Source organism: Meleagris gallopavo, chromosome 13 (genome assembly GCF_905368555.1).
Source record: "Meleagris gallopavo chromosome 13, MGAL_WU_HG_1.1, whole genome shotgun sequence".
Taxonomy (NCBI): domain Eukaryota; kingdom Metazoa; phylum Chordata; class Aves; order Galliformes; family Phasianidae; genus Meleagris; species Meleagris gallopavo.
Genome location: NC_139416.1, coordinates 12,671,701 through 12,694,297, shown reverse-complemented (window position 1 = coordinate 12,694,297; position 22,597 = coordinate 12,671,701). Strand labels below are relative to the sequence as shown.

Below are 22,597 nucleotides of genomic sequence, written 5' to 3'. Positions count from 1 at the left end.
TTCCTTCCACAACTCCTCTTTTTTAAGTTTTAGATCTGTTAAAAAAATGTTTATCTAATAATTGCAAAGGAATAATCAGCTCAAAGCAGATAGCAAGAGTACACAAGATGCAGATTTTGTAATCAAATGATATTCTTCTCTACTAAGTCATTTTCTCATCAATCTTTATTTTGGGTTTCTTTCTTTTTGGCTGAACTGGGGTCACTCCTGTATTGTTAGCTGTAAACTTTTAAGGTTGTCATCAACACATAGCAGTAATATGTGAAGCATCATTGTTTTCTTCAGGGCACCTTCACCATTGTAAGACACAATTTTATTTCTGTACCTCTTTCTCCCATATACTGTACTCACAGCTGATAGTTGAAGAGCCAAATACTGAAGTCTGCACCTTCTATTCATTTTTACAGGAGCAAATGTACAGGAGCAAAATTTTGTGGATACAAATTGTGATCCCCTTTTATTTTTGTGGATACAAATTGAACTCCTTTTCATTTTTTTGTTCCCCAAAGCTTCCTTGGCTGAACTCTTCAGCTGGCAGTTTAGAGATTTGTTAGCAGAAGGCAGAACAGGAGAAAGCTAAGCTGATGATGGGCCTGGAAGGTGAGCACAAACAGCCTACAAAGCTGGTATAGCCAGTGAATGAAAAATGAACACCAGTGATACTAAGATGAGTGTGATTGCCAAAAAAGACTTTTTTTTTCTTTTTTTTTTAAGCAGCTGTTCATTCAAAAGACAGAAAGTGGTTGGTATCAGCCATTAGGCATGTGAAAGGAATCACGATACACCAAAATTCTATGCTGATTGTTTTAGTGTTCAGGACAAAATTGCAGAAAAGAGCTATTTGGATAAGAACACAGATACAGGGGGAAAAAAAAAAAATCTGAGAAGGAAGATAAATAGCACAGAGTGCAAATGCAAGCTCTAAAAGTACGTCGGATTTTCCAGTGATAACAAAAGAGCTTTTACCACTGTAGTCCCCAGAGCTCTGTTTTCATTGACCAATATTTCAAAAAATAAAGTTTTTCACACGCTTTAGGCTGTGGTTCACAGGATGCAAGATGGATAGATGCTAGAGTTGCATGTACATTGATTTCTCAACTAGCTTTTTAATTTGAAACCTCATTAAATAAATGCTTTTGAAAATGTAGATGGCCTTTCTAATACGTTAAGCAAGTGCTATAAATTTTTTGAATAGTGCCTATTGGCCACTCAAAATTGAGGCTTACTGAAAAGGATTGTTTATAAGTGCAGAGAAACAAAACCACTTACTATGTAAGAGTATGGACACAGTATGAGAGTGTGAGCGTGGAATGTTAACTGTGCCATCTTAGATAAAGTAACAAGGAGGAGGATTATGGTCTCGGAGTTTAAAATAATAAATAATTGTAAATAATCCATGCTTTTCGGTGATCTAAAGTAGTGATATGAGCCAAATCTGACCTCCTCATCTTCGAGAGCTTCATGTAACATGTAGCATGTCTCAGCCTGCACCCGTAACAAATTGGAACAAGTGTTCTATTTCTGAGGCCAAACTCATCCAACTTAGGAATTTTCATTTGTGTTTAAAATTGAATTTTACATACATATAACTTTGTAAAAAATATATCAGTATAAAAGATAGCTCAACCAAAAAGTGAAGAGCACAAATTTTCCTTACTGTATGTACCATGAATCAATGTTTAAATACTGGAGTAAGTCACATTCAAATGACTGAGATTATTTTTTGAAAGGTGTGCTGTTGTAATTTATCAATGTAAATGTGCTGACAGCAAGAACATTTTAAAACCTTACGGCACAATACATCAGGTTACCTAATATTAATTTACTTTTTATAGTTTATTTAATATAGTATTGATTGCATTAGCATTTGAATTAATGACCTTTTAAATGTTCAAAGACTAAAGCAGTTGTCTAGTGAGATGAGAAGACAGTCATGAGGCTGATATAGTTGGCCAATCAGCTTTTAAAAATAAATTAAAGATTGTGTAAACCAAAGCAATGTTAAGAATTAGGGCTTTCTAATGAGATCACCAGTTCTAAATCAATACCAACAGGGTACAGACTTTTGTTTGATGTTCTCTCTGTACTTGGGAGAATTTCAGTAATCAATCACTGGCGTTCTGAATTGCCGATGCAAAGGAGTCCTCCTCAGTGAAACTTTTAAGACAGCAAAGTAGAACCATATGTAAGTACAGGGAATATGAATTGAACTGTTTCCAAAATGAAATAGCTAAACTTTCATAATCATATGTGAAACGAATACAGCGAATTGAATTTGAAGCTGATCTTTTGTAAAAATAAGAGGATGCATAATTTGCCTAATCTAAGCCTACACAGGAGAATGATCTCAGCTGCCATTTTCTCTGCTGAGCTAAGGGGATAAATATAAAAGCAGTCGTGATAATGACGGAGATTTCAGGACAAAACAAACCATAAAGCTGTTCATACTCTAAGAATGAAATCTGATTCAACTCATACTGTCCTTAATGGCTTTTGTTCTATCTGTGTCTTCATTGCTTTTCATGGTTACTTCTTATTTCTTCCTTTCCCATTCCTCTCTACCATTCTCTTCCATTTTCCATTTCACTCTCCCTGACACTGTTATTGAGTTCTAAGTAATGATTTACAAAAAGTAATGTGAGCAATTAGGAATATTAAATAAACTATGGGATAATCAGTGTTCTTTATTATTTCACATTTATTTTCCACTATGCTGAATAACTGTTTGCACATGTCCTTACTAGATGCACATTATATTTTTATATCAAGATTTACAGGATTTATTTTATATCCTATATTTTTATATAGGATTAAAATACATACTGAATTCCTGGAAAAATTTGTAACTTCATCAGTGAGAAGGTCCAATTGTGACTGCTGGATTATCTGATTGTAAGAGAGTAATGGGTTTCCATCCCCCGTATAAAAGTGAGGGAACAGGCTATTATGGCTCTGTGCTGCAATGTAAATCCAATCAGTACAATCTTTAAGATTTTCCTTACTTGAAACAAGATTCATATTCCTCTATTCTCTGTTGGATATCCTGAGCAACCTTTCTAGTGGAGTTACTATCAACTGACAAAATCATAACTGTAATTTGTCCAAAGCACAAGAATTTGCAGAAAGTTATTTCCCCATTCTCTTAAGCACTGTGAGTGGAAGGGAGCTGTGTACTCTGCCTGCACCTGACAGAACACTGCACAGAGGACAAGGGAGCTTTGAGGTCAACCTTTATGCTGTTAATTTCTGAGTGTGTGATCCTGTAAAGCTTGGGCAACTATAGATATATATATTTTTAACCAAATGTACCAAATGTAAAAAGGGCATAGATAAATGTTGTCTTCAGCTGATTAACTGTTCCCTTATGAAGTTTCTGCTGTGTTGGTGAAATTATGGGAAACAGCCTTTTGCTAAAACACCATTAATTTTTAAGTATTGTTTCCAATATGAAATATTTTTATTTTGGCTATTCATTTTTAATGATTGCATAATGCAACTCAGCAGAACTATACAAAGCAAACAAAGAAAAAAAACTAGTAACATCACATATTTGCATAAGAGCCATAAAATATCGAAAAGAAGACTTTATAGGTAACTGGCATTTCATGCAATGAAGACAAAATTTACAGAAACTATCATTAAAACATTAATTTGTCAGAACAAACTTAAGATGCTACATTTACTCTGTCCTCTTCTGGCAGAAAATGTATTCTTTTAGTTTGGACATACAATAATTGAGGTTATTACTAATTTACTGTCTTGAAGCCATGTGCATCAGTGCCCCTGTTTTGAATTCTGTGGGTAATCATACCTGATATCCTATAGTATACTTCTGCCAGGACCTGTGGATGACAGTGTTCAGAATGAGTTGGCTGTCCTACAAAACCCATCAGCTTAAAGCTGCTGAAAGCAAATCTATGCTTTATCTTAGCCAGAAAATTCTCTGCCTTCAGAGACTTTTACTTTTGCCTACCCATAAAACTTACATAGCAATGACCAATTTCACTTTATAAGTGCCAGTAAACAGCAGGAAAACTTAAAATAAGGTGTTTATATGTACTGTATGTACATTGAGGTGAATGCATAGTTTACTGCAGCATCTCTGGGAGATGAATTATTGAGTCAAAGATACACATATAGAGTCCAAAAACTCATGAAATAGCAGAATGTCTACAGCTGAAGTCTGAAAAGGAGTTTGTTATCAATATAAATGTTGTACTGTATTGTTTTAGGATACAGTCTTAAGGAGCTTTCAGCATTTGGAGGGGATTAAACACTTAAACTATTTTTGAAAAATACTTGAGATGTCAACATTTTTCTGTTTGGCTTCACCTAGGGCACCAGGACTCAGTAAGAGAGGAAAACATCACACAGTGTTGTTAGGAAGGAGTCATAATTGTAAACCCAGCTAATCTGGGACACTAGGAAAGTTGTGTGTGTGCATCATATACTTACGCACATAAGTGGTATTTGAAGTTTTTAATAGAAAATTGCATTTAACTATATAAAAGTGCAAATGTGCTAACAGTTATTCTCTTCTTAGATACACTATTTGACAGTTGTTCTGGATGCACTGAAGAGTCTTAAAACCTAAGCAAAGGCAGTGTTGCAAAGTAAAGTCTGTTCCTAAGCTGCAGAATGAGGGATGTGCTCCTAAATGAGCTTCATCTGTCTCAGACCTCTGAATGAACTCTTGAAGTTTCATGGTTATTTAATGACACTACTCAAAATCAACTCAATGTTTCACATGAAATGTGTCGTTAGAGAATATATTCATTATGCCAGGGCCATAGTTGATTATGTTCATATTCTTCTGACCATTGTGGTTAACTAATGCAGAAAATAAGTACAAAATAAGAATGTTTTATATATATATATTCTAGTTGTTTTTTAAAAGGAGTCAGACTTGGAGGAAGAAGGTTTATGTGCATTGATTCACAAACAAAAATAAGCATGTTGTATGTATCATGCATGTGGATAGTGGCTGGTTGTTAGCTATTTAAGGGTCTCTGCATAATGGTCAAACTTGAATACTTATCCTTGATCTCTTTTTTCCCTCATTGACACCGAGTGCAGAGCTCTCATTGCCTTCAGTGGGGCTTACGATAGGCTAATTTTAAAGGCTTGTGAAATACAGACTTCCTAATGATTCAAATGGGACTCTGTGCACTAATTAACATTTTACTTTATGGCAGCCCTTTCTTCTGTCCTATGCCTGTTTGCTCCCTTAGTGGAGTGAACAGATGTAGTCACACATCTCTTATGCTTGGCAGAAGATGGATATCACTCTTTAGAATAAATGCACTTAGTCATCACTAGCATCTGTCTCTATGGCTGCTTTCCATGGATGGGGTAGTATGATGTTGTCCAGAGAGAATTCTGAATTAGTTGCAGGACTTCACTTACTTCTGTGTTGTCCAGGCAACGACTTTTTCCTACCTTTTCTTTGATCTTCATATTCTATATTGAAATTTGAAATGTGTAAAATGGTTCAGCTTCTAGCTGCAAAAAAACCTTTTTTTTTTTTTTTTTTTTTTAACTAGTATACCGTAGGATCACTCTATGAGGCAGTAGGACCAGAAGCTAAAATTTGCCCTATTACAATAATTGAATTTTCCGATTTGTAAAACTCAGTTACTTGAAAAAAGACTCAATATATTTTGCCTTCAACATCTTAACCTTTGATGGTGTTATCTTCCTTAATTAGAGAAGGCTGGAGTTGCTACATTCACTTCTAAGTGACCTGAGAAGTGACCTGTGTGCTTCTCATGATAACTAGAGATACATATTCAGGAAAATAATATGGGTTCTGTGGCTCAAGTACCTAGCTCTATTTCTCTTCAGAAGCTTCAGATATATTTACTGAAGCTTTCACATTATTTCAGAACATTATGCATTAGTATTGGGTCTCTGTCATTACCTCGCTTTTTTTTCCCTAACATTTTCAGAGAGGAATTAGCAGTGGAGGAATCCTTTCTCACAGCCCTACAACCTGAGACACACATTTTTTTTTCTGTTGTATATTTAACTTTCTACAGCAGTTTTCTGCAAACTCCTATCTAATCTATGCTGTCTCTGTCAAAGTTCTCATTTTTTAAGCATTATATCCGTATCCACGTGCATGCCAGCACATCTCTCTCATTTCTGATTCTCACCTTAACCTCTCCAGTAAACCAAGGTGACTTTTTTACAAGAATTGAGACTAAGATCATTTGGTTTCTCCATAGAACAAGTTTACTAGATGTTACCGCAAATTAAAATTCACACAGTAGTGTTTCCCTGATGTGCCTTGGGTAGCAGTCCCTATAGGGCCAGGAGTTGCATTCAGTTTCTGTGCCTGTTAAATCTTTCTTACTTGATATATCTGTCAGCATGTATATAAAAAATGACAGCTCTGCCAACATCTTTGTGATGGTGGCACCTAAACACAGGGAAATAGAGTGGGACCATCAACATATTTAATGTAGTCCACAAAGTAACTTCCAGAATAGTAGAATTTTAACTAACAGTCATGTAAAAGACAGTAATGAGATTTCACGTGAGATCAGGGCCTGTACCTGCCTATTTAGATTGTTAAATTGCCTTTTCCACCTGCTTTTTGGAAAGAAACTAATTAATACTCTTTTCTTGCATGTCTTCAGACTGATATGAAGAAGCTGAACATTTCCACTGATGACTAAAATTAAATAATCAGTCTCTCGTAAAAAGAGTATGATTAATTAATAAACCGTAAAGAAAATAATTCATTTTTGCTTTCAGAAAGCATTTTAATGGTAGATATTATGAAGGCAAAGGACGTGATTATCTGTGTAATAAAATACTGTTAAATTCCACTTCCTCATTTATCTTTTCCCCTCTCTTTTGTTCTCTTTGTAGTAAATTCTTTAAAGTTTATTTAATTTAAAGTTGGGAAAAACATCTAATTCAATTCAGTGAGCTAGAGAGGCCTTCTTTTCCACTGTGAAATAAGAGTTAAAAACTGTTTTAAGTTCCCACCACATAATTCAAGAAAAAATTCAAGATGGCTTTTATCTGGAAGTTGCACACCATGTGTTTATACTTCTGTGTAGCAGGTGTTATGCTTTACTTTATATAAATATGTGTGTCTGCACATGTGAAGATTTTATACATCATTTATACAATACATGGGCCTTTTCTTATATTTAAAATAGAGCCATGTTGTTATGCTTGTTAGAGACATGTATTGTTATGCTTGTTAGCAAACCTAGCAAAAGAAATTGTCTTGACTTAGGAACAAAAAATATCATTTCCTCCCACACTAAAACTGGTCCCCTTGACTTTCAAATGCAGTAAATAGTGCTGCAGTGTTTTGTACCAATTCTGTCACTCAGTAACATTTAGGCCTGTCAGATGAGAACTAAATACAAATGCTAAATATGATGGATTTGTTTTCAAAAGGTTTTTAAAAATAAGGAAAAGGTAGAGTGTGCACTTAATGGATGCTTTCCTGTGAATTTTAACACACTATGATGTAAACACAGTATGCTCTCTGTCGTTAATAGACTGAGGTCATCAGATTTTTTGCATTAAATAATTAAATTTGAATTTTCAAAAAAAAAAAAACTATAAAGATAGAGAAATGTGAATTATGTCTATATTTAATACATTCTAATATTCAACTTGTGCCTTGGTAATTACTAGAGACTTATTTTCAGGACTTCCACATTCCATCAATAGGTCAATACTCAGTGCTGTTTCTATCATGTATTTCTTACAGCACCTCTAACATTTGAAATAGTTAATCTTTTTTTTAATCTAGATTATTACCTCAAATCATGGAACTACTTTCACTATGGTTTTAAAGACAGAAAAGCACTGAGTAAGTTGCAGAAAGGGTGTTGACACATTTGCATTGCTGCTTATAATATGTTGGAGGAACTTCTGGAGTTGCTCTGATGTTCAGTGTGTGCAATTACTTTTGACACTTGAGGAAGAAATTGCCCCCATGAATTTTAATCCAGTAACCTTTTGGATTCCCAGCCACAGCTTTTTCCTGTCTGCTGTTGTTAAAGCAATGCAGACTTATTTGAGAAGTAGTTTTAACAATACATGAATGTACTGCTGGAAAAGTTTACTGGAAAATTTAATTTCCATTTTGAAAGCTAAAGAGAGAACAGTTAAATAACTATAGTAAATAGTACATGACAGAAGAAATGTCTCACTTTCTGTGATAAGACTTACTGTTCCAGCATTGATTGAAGTGAAACTATTTTACAGTACTATTTTACAATAATAAATAAAATAATGGTAGTGAAAAATAACAGTAAAACAGATTCTCAATATGTTTTATGCTATAGCTGAATTCTTTGCTAGTAAAAAAAAAGCCTATTGCTGTGGGTAAAGTACAGCAGCTTTTATGACTTCTCTTGTAGCCAAGCAATAAGTACTTCATATGTTATTAATAAATATAGTAAGAAACACCTGGCCCTACCATTAATTCCATCATCTGACAGCTGCAACTTCTACAATTTTTTAACTCACTGTTCAGATCAGAAAGGGTTACTGAGAAATCCTCTAATCACCTGTGAAGGGAAATAGCTTGCAGAGAGGAAAGCACTAATATCAGTATACTGTTCATAAAATATGTGTTCAGATAGCCAGCACAATGGAAAATACTTTTATTTCTAGAAGCAGGGAAGAAAAGTTTCAGAAAATTACTTTGAAGTATTCAGCAGTCCAGAAGACATCTTTTATTTATTGATACATATGTTTGTTGCTACATCACAATGAAGATCACAATGTAAAATAAAAGCCTTTGGTATGATTGTTAACATAAAGGTAGTTTCGTGAGAGTGCTATTCCTTTCCTTATCAATTCATCAGAAAACATTATCCTGGGAGTTAGCAGTGTGTTTTATTTTCTGCAAAGCCTATCATAGCGCTATTTCCTGTTTCCACAGGCAAGAGTACAGAGGTCTTGGCTGCTCTTACAACTTTTCCACCACATCTACCTGCCAGAGAGGTACACATCTCATTGCTGGAAATTCATATTGATGCCTTTCAGGTCTTGCTGACTGTAATTCCAGTGTTCTTCCTTGCTTAGCATTGGAAGAGAATGCAATCACATATCTTCCAGACCATGTTTAAGAGGCTTGTTAGCACATTTTGGAGGTGTGTCTGTTACATCTTCCTAGCCTACAGCTGAAATTCATCTTCTGTTTCCTCAGTGTAAAGATAGATACTGTGAGACTGACATATCATTTATGAATTTATATAAATTTTGTAAAACACCTGGCCAACACCATCTTTTCCTGAAAGAAACTGTAGATTTTTCATGTGAATCTGGAAGCCTTTAATGTTTGGCTTATAGCTAAAGGAAAGAATATCATGTTCAGTAAAGCTGTAATGGGCAGTATCCTGAAAACGTAAGATTTATCAAGAAGGCTCTTATTCCTTTCATTTCCTACTTTTTTCCCCTTGGTAATAGTTGCCAGTCAAGTAGATTAGTATTATTCCAATTTGTAATAAATAGACTCTTAAAATCAGCTAATGCCTGGCACATCATTTGAAGATATGGTCTACAAGTCTTTGCACATTTGCGCTCAAGTTCAAGGCTTGATGTAATAAATTTGAAGGCTAAACATCATAAAGTTTATTAAACTAGTCCATAACAAGTTTAGCACACATAATCCTCTTTTTTGCAAGCTTTAACAAGCATGTTTTTCCTGCCCAAATTCAGGAACAAGCATCTAACTCCCACTGGTTTCAAAGCCATGGGAATTAAGCAGGTGCTTAAAGTTAATGAGGTGCCTAATTGCTTTGTAGAATCAAGATGGACTGTGGCATTCCAGGTACAATGAGAAATTATCTTTTATTCTCTTTCTAAGTGAGGAACTTTTTAAGGATTGAGATCTCAGTTGCAGTCCATCCTTCTTAGCATGTATGCATAATTTGGTGATTGAAAATTGTAGTGTTCTGTTGCAATCTGTGTGAATTCAGTTGCAGGATCATTAAAACCATTTTGAGCTACATCAGAAGATTTTATAAATGTTCTAAATAGCATGGCTGAAACCCTGTAGGACTGAGTAGCGTCTAAGCATGTTATACTACCACTGCTTTAGCAAAGGACAGTCAGTGCCCAGTGATACAAACAAAAGAGCTGTAGCATCGAGGGGCATGGGAACAGGTTTTTACCCCAGCAGGAGAGGCATTCTGTCCCGGGAGAGGCAGGAGATTAGAAACATGTCGTGAGTATATTCTCATTTGAAGGAGGTATTTTTATCACAGAAGAAAACTACATCTGGAATTGCTACACCAGATTTTAGGATATTTCTTTGTACTCAGTCCAGTGAGAATTGTGTTGGCCTCCCATTGCCACTGTCATGGTTTCATGATTTTTCATTATCGGTATTCCACATCATAACATCATGCAATGTACTGGGGGTTTGACTGCTGATGCTCAAGTTCCGGGTGCCTGTCCAGCGGAGAAGAGCAGCTACGTTTCCCCAGGGGGCTTTGCGGTCAGCGAGGAGATATAACTCCCGGCAAGGTCACCTGATGCTCTCTTCTCTGCCTGCGCTGCTTCGCTTGCGCTTCTCTGCCTGCGCTGCTTCGCTTGCGCTTCTCTGCCTGCGCTTCTCGCCTGCGCTTCTCTGCCTGCGCTTCTCATCTCAGCGTTGTGGTAAGGCCATCCACCATCAATTTCACATTCTCTCTCCTTATAAAATTCTGTTGATACCATATTTAGTAAATTACTTTGTTTTACCTCAGATTGTTGCCACTGTTTTCAATTATTTCGGGGTCCCTTATTTTCTTTTTTTTCCGGGGGCGCGGATCCGCGGATCCCTCCGCCCTTCTAGTCACGGAACCGGGCCGAACCAGCCCGTAAACCGTTGACATTCTTGGTGGAGAATGCGGGCACCAGTTGCTTTTTAGCTTTTTGAACAAATCTCTCTCTCCGCTCTCAGACAGCTTCATTGGGAAAGTTTATCTGTTTCACCAGTACTGTCTGAAAGCGTGACCTTGAAAAGTCCAGGCGGACGGCCAATACTCTAGGATATTTGTAAACTTTGAGCCTTGCTATCTTGTTTCTGTAAAAGAAAAAAAAAAAGAGAAAAAAAAAATGCTTTCTCTACTGAAACTGCCTTTTAAGGGGCTGCATGCCACTGTCTCTTCTTTCTTAATGCTAAAAACATACTGGGCCTTAATTAAGTTCACCACTTTGCTCTATGGAGCAATAGGTATATATAGCCAATTGAAAACATGGATGGAAATAACTATGTGGCATCTGCATATTATGTGGCATACCATTCCAGAGGGAGCTGCTAATTTTACAAGGTTGGGGATTCTTAAGCAGGTTTCCAGCCTCTCCTTTGAATTCTTTATGCGGATTTTCAATGCTCACCTGGTCACGTTATTAATCTCCGTGAATGTACTGCTCACCATTTCACTTATTATTAGTATTTATTATATTTTGAGGAAGTCTGCCCCAAAACCAGTAAATACTGAGTGGCAGGGAATGTGGAGAGGCCTGGGGGAGACTTTAGAGAGATGGAAATCTTCGGTGTCATGGAACTTTACTCCAGAACACCTGAAAGACCCTGAAAATTTAAACAGATATTTGAGACAGGAATGTCGCGGCTCGGGAAGATCTGAGGAGGCCCAAATTATTTGGGGCCTGGCTAATGCTTACCGGGCCTTATTCAATACTATCCTGGAGAGGGAGAGAGTTTGTGAAATTGAAAAGGAGAGTCTCAGGGAAACAGTGCAAAATGAGCGAGAGAGTCTCCTGGTCGAGAGAAACAGCCTCCAATCTGAGAGAGATGCCCTCCGAATTGAGAGAGACTCCCTGCAATCCAAACTCAACAGTCTTCAATCTCAACAAGACACCCTCCAATCTGAGCTAGATACTCTCATAATCGAACGAGACAGGCTCCGAGCTGAACTGGAGGATGAGAGCATTGGAACTGACCAACCTGATCAACTACAAGAAGCACCACAATTGATGTCACTTGCCCCTGTAAGAGGACGGAAAATGAAACGAATCTCGACTCAGTTAGAAGAGAAGAAAGAAGAGGAGAGAGGTCCAGAGGAGTGGCTCCAAGATCCACAAGAAGCACCCCTAAGTCCAGGGGAGGGGCCCTCAGTAAGACCACGGTCACCGGCGCCAATGAGGGCAACAAGAAGTCCCGAAAGAGTAAGAGGTGAGCAAGATATCGTTACTATTGTTGATCGATCTCTGAAAATGAATGAAATTCGAAGTCTGAGAAAAGACTTTTCACGTCACCCAAATGAGCCTATTGCCACTTGGTTACTTCGATGTTGGGACAATGGGGCCAACAGTGTGTGGCTGGATAGTAGAGAAGCTCGCCAACTGGGTGGCATTGCCAGGGACTCAGCCATTGACAGAGGTATTAGTACATGCCAGAACCAGGCCTTTACCCTCTGGAAGCGGATGTTGTTAGCTGTAAAAGAAAGATACCCCTTCAAAGATGATCTGATGCCTGAGAAAAAGAAATGGGCTGATATGGAAGAAGGCATCTGTTATTTAAGAGAATATGCTGTGGTGGAAATGCTACATAGCCCCGATTTCATTCCTGACGAGCCAGACCAAGAGCATGATCCCGAGAGAGTCAGGTGTACACCAAACATGTGGCGTACATTCACAAAGACCGCACCAGAAAGGTACGCCAGCACATTTGCAGCAATGTATGGCAGAGGGGAAAGAAGACCCCTTATAAGTGAATTGGTTAATAAACTTCAAGACTTTGAGTTACATTTAAGCCCTCTGCGAGCTTGTGTTTCAGCCATTACAAAGGTAGCTGAAAAGCTGGACAGAATGGAAAACAAACAAGAAGATATAATAGACAAACTATCAACCGTGCCTGAAGCTGATAAATCCGTGGAGGTAACGGATACATCAAATGGGGACCAGAATTCCCAAAACAGCCTATTGGAGGGGCTCATCAACTTGATTTCCTCCCAGCCGGTGGCATCTAATGTCTCAGCCATCAAAAGAAGACGTTCTCCTGCTCGAGCAAGTGACAACAGTAAGACCACATCACGTTTTGCCTTGTGGCATTACCTACGTGACCATGGAGAAGATATGAAGGAGTGGCATAAACAACCTACTCCTGTACTTCAAGCACGGGTAAGAGAGTTACAAGACAAATCAACCACCAAGGTGAACTTCTCCAAAAAGGTGATTGCTCCAGTTGCTGCAGACAATGAAGGTAACAAATAGAGGGGCCCTGCCCCCAGCCAGGGGGGGGAAAGGGATAATAGAGTTTATTGGACTGTGTGGATTAGATGGCCTGGCACATCAGAATCACGAAAATATAAGGCCCTGGTGGATACTGGTGCACAGTGCACTCTAATGCCCTCGAGTCACCAAGGGACAAAATCAATTTATATTCATGGGGTGACTGGAGGTTCCCAAGAGCTAACTATGTTGGAGGCCGAAATCAGCCTCACTGGTAAAGACTGGCAAAAGCACCCTATTGTGACTGGCCCAGGGGCTCCATGCATACTTGGTATTGATTACCTCAGAAGGGGATATTTTAAGGATCCCAAAGGGTATCGATGGGCCTTTGGAATAGCTGCTGTAGACACAGAAGGTGTTAAGCAGTTGTCTATTTTGCCTGGCCTGTCAGAAGATCCATCTGCCGTGGGGTTGCTACGAGTGAAAGAGCAACAAGTACCGATTGCTACAAAAACGGTGCACAGACGGCAGTACCGCACCAACAGGGATTCCTTGCTCCCCATTCAGAAGCTGATTCACCAACTAGAGAATCAGGGAGTGATTAGCAAGACTCACTCACCTTTTAACAGCCCCATATGGCCAGTGCGTAAAGCCAGTGGAGAATGGAGGCTGACGGTGGACTACCGTGGCCTGAATGAAGTCACACCCCCATTGAGTGCTGCTGTGCCAGATATGTTAGAACTCCAATATGAATTGGAGTCAAAGGCAGCCAAATGGTACGCCACCATTGATATTGCTAACGCCTTTTTCTCCATTCCTTTGACCAAAGAATCTAGGCCACAGTTTGCTTTCACCTGGAGGGGCATTCAGTATACCTGGAATCGTTTGCCCCAGGGGTGGAAACATAGCCCAACCATTTGCCATGGGTTGATCCAAGCTGCACTGGAACAGGGAGGTGCTCCTGAGCACTTACAGTATATTGATGACATCATCGTGTGGGGCAACACAGCAAAGGAAGTTTTTGAGAAAGGAGAGCAAATAATCCAGATCCTTCTGCGTGCTGGTTTCGCTATTAAACGAAGCAAAGTGAAAGGGCCTGCCCAGGAAATTCAGTTCCTAGGTATAAAGTGGCAAGATGGCCGTCGTCACATCCCAACAGATGTGATCAACAAAATCAGTGCCATGTCTCCACCCACTAATAAGAAAGAGACACAATCGTTCCTGGGTGTAGTGGGTTTTTGGAGAATGCATGTTCCAAACTACAGCCTCATTGTAAGCCCCCTTTATCAGGTGACACGGAAGAAGAATGATTTTATGTGGGGTCCTGAGCAGCAGCAGGCTTTTGAGCAGATTAAACAAGAGATAGCCCGTGCCGTGGCCCTGGGGCCAGTACGGATGGAACAGGATGCGAAGAACATCCTCTACACTGCTGCTGGAGAGAAAGGTCCCACTTGGAGTTTGTGGCAAAGAGCCTCAGGAGAGACCCGAGGCCGACCCCTGGGATTCTGGAGTCGGGCATACAGAGGGTCTGAAGAGTGCTACACTCCAACTGAGAAGGAGATCTTAGCCGCGTATGAGGGGGTTCGGGCTGCTTCCGAAGTAATCGGTACAGAAACACAGCTCCTTCTGGCACCTCGACTGCCAGTGCTGAACTGGATGTTCAAGGGAAAGGGTCCCTCCACCCATCATGCTACTGATGCCACTTGGAGTAAGTGGATTGCGCTGATTACGCAGCGAGCGCGGATGGGGAATCTCAACCGTCCAGGAATCCTAGAGGTGATCATGGACTGGCCTGAAGGCAAAAAGTTTGGAACACCGCCAGCAGAAGATATATCACGTGCTAAAGAGGCCCCACCATATAATGAACTACCCGAAAATGAGAAGACATACGCCCTATTCACAGATGGATCGTGTTGTATTGTGGGGAAACACCGCAGATGGAAAGCCGCTGTGTGGAGCCCCACACGACAAGTTGCAGAGGCCACTGAAGGAAAAGGAGAATCGAGCCAATTTGCAGAGGTAAAGGCTGTCCAACTGGCCTTGGATGTTGCTGAACGGGAGAGGTGGCCAATGCTTTATGTTTACACTGACTCGTGGATGGTGGCAAATGCTCTATGGGGGTGGTTACAGCAGTGGGAGCAAAACAACTGGCAAAGAAAGGGTAAACCTATTTGGGCTGCTGACCTGTGGAAAGATATTGCTGCCCGAATAAAGAATATGGTTATAAAGGTGCGTCACGTAGATGCCCATGTGCCCAAGAATAGGGCTACTGAAGAGCAGCAAAATAACCATCAGGTAGACAGAGCTGCCAGAATTGAGGTGGCCCAAATAGATCTGGACTGGCAGAACAAGGGTGAATTATTTCTAGCCCGATGGGCCCATGAGACCTCAGGCCATCAAGGGAGAGATGCGACATATAAGTGGGCTAGAGACCGAGGGGTGGATTTAACTATGGATGCTATTGCGCAAATCATTCACGACTGTGACACGTGTGCCACAATTAAACAAGCCAAGAGAATGAAACCTCTCTGGGAGGAAGGGCGATGGCAAAAGTACAAATATGGGGAGGCATGGCAGGTTGATTATATCACCTTGCCACGATCTCGTAATGGTAAGCGTTATGTGCTCACCATGGTGGAGGCAACAACTGGGTGGCTTGAAACCTATGCAGTACCCCACGCTACCGCCCGAAATACCATACTAGGTCTTGAGACACAAGTCCTGTGGCGACATGGTACCCCAGAAAGAATTGAGTCAGATAATGGGACTCATTTTAAAAATTCTCTTGTAGGTACCTGGGCTAAAGGTCATGGTATTGAGTGGATTTACCATATTCCCTACCATGCACCGGCCTCAGGTAAGATTGAACGATACAATGGGTTGTTAAAAACTATGCTGAAAGCAATGGGAGGCGGTACATTTAAGCACTGGGAGAAGCATTTGGCAGAAGCCACCTGGTTAGTCAATACCAGAGGATCTATCAATCGTGGTGGTCCAACCCAGTCCAGCTCCCTACATACCGTAGAGGGAGATAAAGTCCCTGTTGTACATGTGAAGAATATGTTGGGAAAGGCAGTTTGGGTTATTCCAGCCTCTGAGAAGGACAAACCTCTTCGTGGAACTGTTTTTGCCCAGGGACCTGGGTCCACTTGGTGGGTGATGCAGGAAAACGGGGATGTTCAATGTGTACCGCAAGGGAACTTGATGTTGAGGGAGTGCAGTCAGTAATTCCTAGTGCGTGTGTTTATATTTTGTTTGTCTATATTAAGCATGATGTAGTGATGTGGAATAAGGGGTGGAATGTCATGGTTTCATGATTTTTCATTATCGGTATTCCACATCATAACATCATGCAATGTACTGGGGGTTTGACTGCTGATGCTCAAGTTCCGGGTGCCTGTCCAGCGGAGAAGAGCAGCTACGTTTCCCCAGGGGGCTTTGCGGTCAGCGAGGAGATATAACTCCCGGCAAGGTCACCTGATGCTCTCTTCTCTGCCTGCGCTGCTTCGCTTGCGCTTCTCTGCCTGCGCTGCTTCGCTTGCGCTTCTCTGCCTGCGCTTCTCGCCTGCGCTTCTCTGCCTGCGCTTCTCATCTCAGCGTTGTGGTAAGGCCATCCACCATCAATTTCACATTCTCTCTCCTTATAAAATTCTGTTGATACCATATTTAGTAAATTACTTTGTTTTACCTCAGATTGTTGCCACTGTTTTCAATTATTTCGGGGTCCCTTATTTTCTTTTTTTTCCGGGGGCGCGGATCCGCGGATCCCTCCGCCCTTCTAGTCACGGAACCGGGCCGAACCAGCCCGTAAACCGTTGACAGCCACTTACTGTGAGAAGATCTGAGTGGTCCCAAGACCTCTCCTGTAGAGCAGAGTGGTCAGATGCTATGCAGGGGGAGAACTGCTGCTTGTCAGAAAACAAAGTGGTTGTAGTTGTGCTTGATCATTGTATAAGCAGCACAACACTGAGAATTAGCACAAAATTCACCTTGAATCATTAATATTAAATTTATGCACTAAGTCTTACCCTAATGGAGCTCATTTACTATACACATATGCTCTTTAATTAGCATGGCCAACATCTGTTACATTTTCCCCATCTTTAAAGCACCAAGTAATATTTTACTCTTGCATGCTAATGTTTGTTATGGCAACAACGATTCCACTTCAAGAGGAAAGGCATTTTCTACATTTGTGCCTCAGAGTAACTTTAAATCGTTTATGGTATTTCTATTTAGAATAATTCCAGAGGTGTGTCTATTTATCTCTTGCATTAAAATTCAAGAAAAAGGTTTAGCTTTTGGCTTGCCTTGGGGGCTAAGCTGTGCAGCAGACATGCTTCTCTGAGATAATTTGTTTTCTAATTGCCATTCGTTTGCTGAAATACAATTAAAGTTATTGCTCTAATATTAACATCAACATCTTGATTGCCTTATCAGAATATGAATATGTATTTTTCTTACTCTGCTTAGAGACATCTTTCACTAACTTTCTCTGAACATGTAGCTCTTAATTAAAGAGAATTTTTAATTCGTCTGTAGCAGCATTTTTCCATCAGCTGTTACCAATTTGCTGCAGGTTCGTACCTTATAGTTGTGTCCTGGACCAGTTCACATACCATCCTTACAACTGGGCATGTGTTAGTCTTGAATACCTGCTAGTACAAATCATTTGAGTTTTGTATAATTGCCAAAATTAAGTTTGAAAGCAGGGAAATTAGGGACAAACACAGATTTCATTAAGAACTGGAATATGGCAAGTGGTTGTATGAAAGTTCTGCCCAGCCAGATTATCTAAAGTACACCAAGTGGATAGGACCACTGACCCCTCAAGATGAGGAAGGTATTAATTATTCGGTGTACTTAAAATAATGGGGAGGAGGTGTTACTAAGCAGTACAGTCTATTTTGTCCGTGTTTTAGAGAACCATTTATTTACTGTAGACAAAATAGGATTAGAAAAAAGCACAGTTTTATTTTTAGAAGTGTTTGTAAACTTATTTACTTCATTTTTTTTTTTTAACATTGCTTTACAAAGATTTTTAATGAACAGTATTCCTTCAGTCAGTAGAAGAAGAATGTTTCAAAACAGTTACAGAATTGAACAGGGCACTTGAGATGGCAAAAAACAGAGATACAGTGAAGGAGCAGTTCCACTGAGTGATGAAATTGTTCTTTTTACTGAAAAGGTCCTTTTAAAATCTTTTTTTTTTTTCTTTTCATTTAGTGATTTTCATTTTATGATAGTGTATCTATTTCCCATACCTCATTAGTTTCTGAGCACATATGGATATCCCACTGAGTTACATAGAAAAATTATTTTGAATATGATAGAAATGCAAAATTGAATCTTAGTTTTGAAAAATAATAATGAAATTGACGTTTATCCTCTAGTGAGTTGTTCTCTAAAATGAATTCAGTGTATAATAATCAGCAAAAATTAATCTGCAACTTACATAATTTGGGGGTGATTGTTCCATGTTAGAGGGTTTCATATCTTAAAATTGAAACAGCAGCCTTTACAGATCTCAACTTGTGGGGATCAGGTGTTTGTTTTCTCTGGAGGAAAAGCTTTTATATCTTAAAGTAGGATTCTGAAACATACTGAAATCTTTCCTTTTAGTTCTTATGCTACCACAAGTAAATCCGGGGTTGTTCCACATTGCCTCCATGATACTATGATGAAGGGACTCCTGATCTTGTAGCTATGCTCATTTCAATTTCCTTTGGGCATATTTCTATGAACTATCCAGTAGCTATTATTGGACAGACATTGATGTCAGAGCTACAGGTCATTACTGGAGAACTGGACAACACTTAGCAACCGCAGATGGGAGAAGAATGCCATAGACTGGCTGTGCTACCTGTAAATGGAAAAGAAGGAAGACAAAAGAGACTGTTGAAGTTCATTATATTAACTGTATGTCTGCAAAGAAGGATGAGTAGCTGGCTAGGGCCAGACTTTTTTTTCTACACATTGGAGTTTCAAAACTCTATGTAGGTTTCACAGTGAATTTTATATCATCACATAACATTAATTCAGATCAGATCAGATCATGGTGCAGATAAGAGCATCGAGAAGTTCTTTATCTGTTCATGAAGTATACTAACACACTTTTTAAATAGTGTTTTACTTCATGGATAGATAATCATCAGAATTATTAAAGGTTCAGTGTATCAGTGAAGTGGCTTCAAGTAACAGAGAACAATCAACCTACAGAAGACAATATGCTATTTGAAACACCTGCTTCCATCCAGACCACGCATTAACAGTTCTTAAATTTCTAATCTTTAAATTTTGAGATATAAGAAAAATAATGGTTTTATCACAGGCTTTGTCTATGCTTCTATAAAAACAGATCCACTCTACTGTAATTGTTGGCTTATAAAAAAAGTGCTTTTGCTGATAATCCTTGGAGAAATTTTTCAATTTAAAAAATACCAAAACTGCCAGACGTACTCTGCTATGATGAAACTCTAAGGATCACTCCTTATTAGTGCAGCTATTGTGGAAGTTCTTCATATGAGTCCTGCTGGGATAAAATACTTATTTAGAAGTTTACACAGAAGTAACTGCAAGCCTCGTGGAGTTTACAAGCTCTTTCATGTTTCAAGAAACCAGTGTTTCCTATTGCTATGCTGTCTCATGTTTGGAATTGCCTGAAGTGCCTTTTTAGTGCATAGATGATGCATAAAAATCAGCTTGCCTGATTGATTTCAGTGAGCAGTTCCAAGGTCAAATGTTATTCAGCTGTAAAATTATCTATTAAATTTTTTTACTCAGGGAAACCATCTGAGCATTGAAGGACAAGATAATAGTCCATTTACAGAATACAAAAGAATGCATTTTGGTTGTTCAGCACATCATAACAATAGAGATGTGCTTTGCTTCTCGACTTTTATTTATAGCATTACAAATCTTAGGATGATCACCGGTTGTGAACAACATATAGTTAGAAAGGAAGGACAGTAGAAATGTAGATCTAGATATCTCACAAGCGTATACAGAATAATTAGACTTGGAAAAAGGGATGAGAGCTTAAGCTTTCTACAGATTTGCCTAAATAAAGAAGTGAAACCATAAAAAAAAAAAAAATTAAAAACAATGTGCGACAAAAAGAAAATTTTGGAAGTTACTTTTAGAGCATATTGACAGAGCAAACTAAACTCCTGTGGTTCTAGCTAGGGGTAACATTTTCCAGCAGTTTCAGTTTTTCATGAAGATGAGCTGTTGTGTTCTTATTTTTGGAGATATTTTTAAGCTTTGATATTTTGCTTGGGAGGACAAAGAACAGGTTTTTGGGTTTTTTTCTTTTTTCGAGGTGTTTTAGCAAAAACCCATTTTTGTTTGAATTAATAGTTTTAGTTTTATCTTGGAACTTTTTTACTATGAAATTTCAGTCATTCCTGCAAACAAAGCTATAGTAAAGCTCCATTTTCACGCAGTAAAGCCTTAGGCAGTGCATGCCTCTTTAAGCCATGTGCTAAGAGCCTGTAAGCTGTTATATTAATGTGTAGGAAAAGAGTAAATAAAGTCCTTCTGCTTTTTCATAGACACCCCAGTAAGGCCACTTGGTTCAGAGAGTGCAACTGTGAGAGCTGAACCCTCCTAAGCAGAGAAGTGTGGAGCAGAGAAAGCACTACAAACTCTGAAAGGTATTTGGCTGCTCTGTACGATCCACTTTTCCCAAAGCAAGGAGTGCTATCTTGATTTCCACAAAAACAGCTCCTCTCCAGGTTCTTGCATGCTTGCATTCCCTCATTCAGGGACACCTGAATTCTCTCCGTGCCTCTCATTACTTCCCAATCTTCATCAGAAGATTATGTTAATTTAGATTATGACTTTGAGAAACCTTATTGAATTTGAGGAGTCCTGGTTCTGCAATTAGTGTAATTGGGGTCTAGAAGAGCACAGCCCACACAGGGATAAGCATGAACTACTCCTACCTCCTTTTGTGCATAAAGTGATGGTCAACATCAGCAATTTATCTCAATATCTAAGAATTTTCCTAGTGAAAACTTACAGTTTTACCTCAGACATGAACACATCTCCATTACTTCCTTCATTTAGCTAGTCAACAAATGATTTGCCAAAGAAATCTGATAGCAGTTACTAATATTTTGTGCACACACCATAATCTCTAACTTTGTGATAATGCTCTGAGATAACCATTTTCATGTGAGCAATTACTTTCTCACCTGGTGATTGTAAAAATGTTTCCAAACAAATTGTAACATATTCCCTACTATTATATGGATATTTCCCCTGGGACTGTGCAGATAACACAGATGTGGCAGGATAACTGGCATTCTTTTATAATGTAGTAAAACAAATTGTGTTTTTATAGGATGGCCTTAATATACAGTAACACAAAACTCTTTAGAGAGGCATCAACAGTAAACTGACGTTAGAAGGAAAATTTTACCGACAAGTTGCAAAGAGGTTGTTGAGATTTCGGTAACAATGAGGTGTGTGACTGAACTACCAATATGAGTTCAGGCAAATGAAAAACTAACTGTGAAGCATGTTAACATAACTGAATGATTTTTATGCCCTTATTTCTGTGATTAAGATTGTACATATTAACATACAATTTGTCAGCCTAGATGAACATAATAAAGTAATAGTTACAGCTCTGTATGTTTAGAATGATGGGGAGAATGGATCTTATCATTTATCTAGTTCTTTCTTGACAACAGCTGAACGTTTATTACAGTGGTGTGCAAAGGACTGTTTCTATTTGACATTAAAATTATGACTCGCAGTTTTATCATAATTGTTCTTAACTATTTCTCTGAGAAGTAATCAGCGACTCAACTGCTGCAGAAGTGAGGTAGGGAGAGATATGTTCTAGTAGCTTATCTGATTGCTGGCAATAATAAACTTTTACTTTTTTTTTTTTCCTATAACCTTATATCTTTCGAGCAGCATGGCCATAACTAACTGCAATTAGTAGTACAGCAATCTCTCGGACAGACAGATAACCAGGCAGCTCCTGCACTGCTGTCCTCCGCATTTTTCTATTAGGTACTCATAATCAGTTGTGTGCTTTTTGCCAGAGCACTGAGTGTCATTATAATCCTGTCTGAAAATTGGAATTTTAAAGGAACATGATCTAATATCTATGTTCCCTATTGCAGAGCATTCTCTCTCTGTCTCTATATAATTTGAGTGTTTTTATGCATAGAAAATCTTTGGTAATTAAAAAGCAGAGTTATTTACAGAGTTCTGGTATAATAAAGATCTTAAGTATGCTTTTAATATAGCTCTGTTATCTACTTTATTACATGCAATGTGTCACCTTAACCAGAGGAATACATTCTTAAATAGACTGTGTACTGAAAAGCCAATCAGTAATTTTGCTCAGACTGCTAATTCAGAAGTATATTGAATTACAATTTAACAACGAGTGCATATCATAGGCTTCATTGAAAAT

The 22,597-nt window shown here is 38.8% G+C and overlaps 1 long non-coding RNA gene across 1 annotated transcript in view; it reads left to right on the top strand.

Annotated features, from left to right (window-relative positions):
- Positions 1–22,597, top strand: part of LOC104913041 (uncharacterized) — a 68,360-nt gene that overhangs the window by 13,879 nt on the left and 31,884 nt on the right. The window contains exon 2 of the long non-coding RNA XR_004161208.2: positions 20,715–20,816. This is a non-coding gene — a long non-coding RNA (uncharacterized LOC104913041). The remainder of the gene's footprint in view (positions 1–20,714; positions 20,817–22,597) is intronic.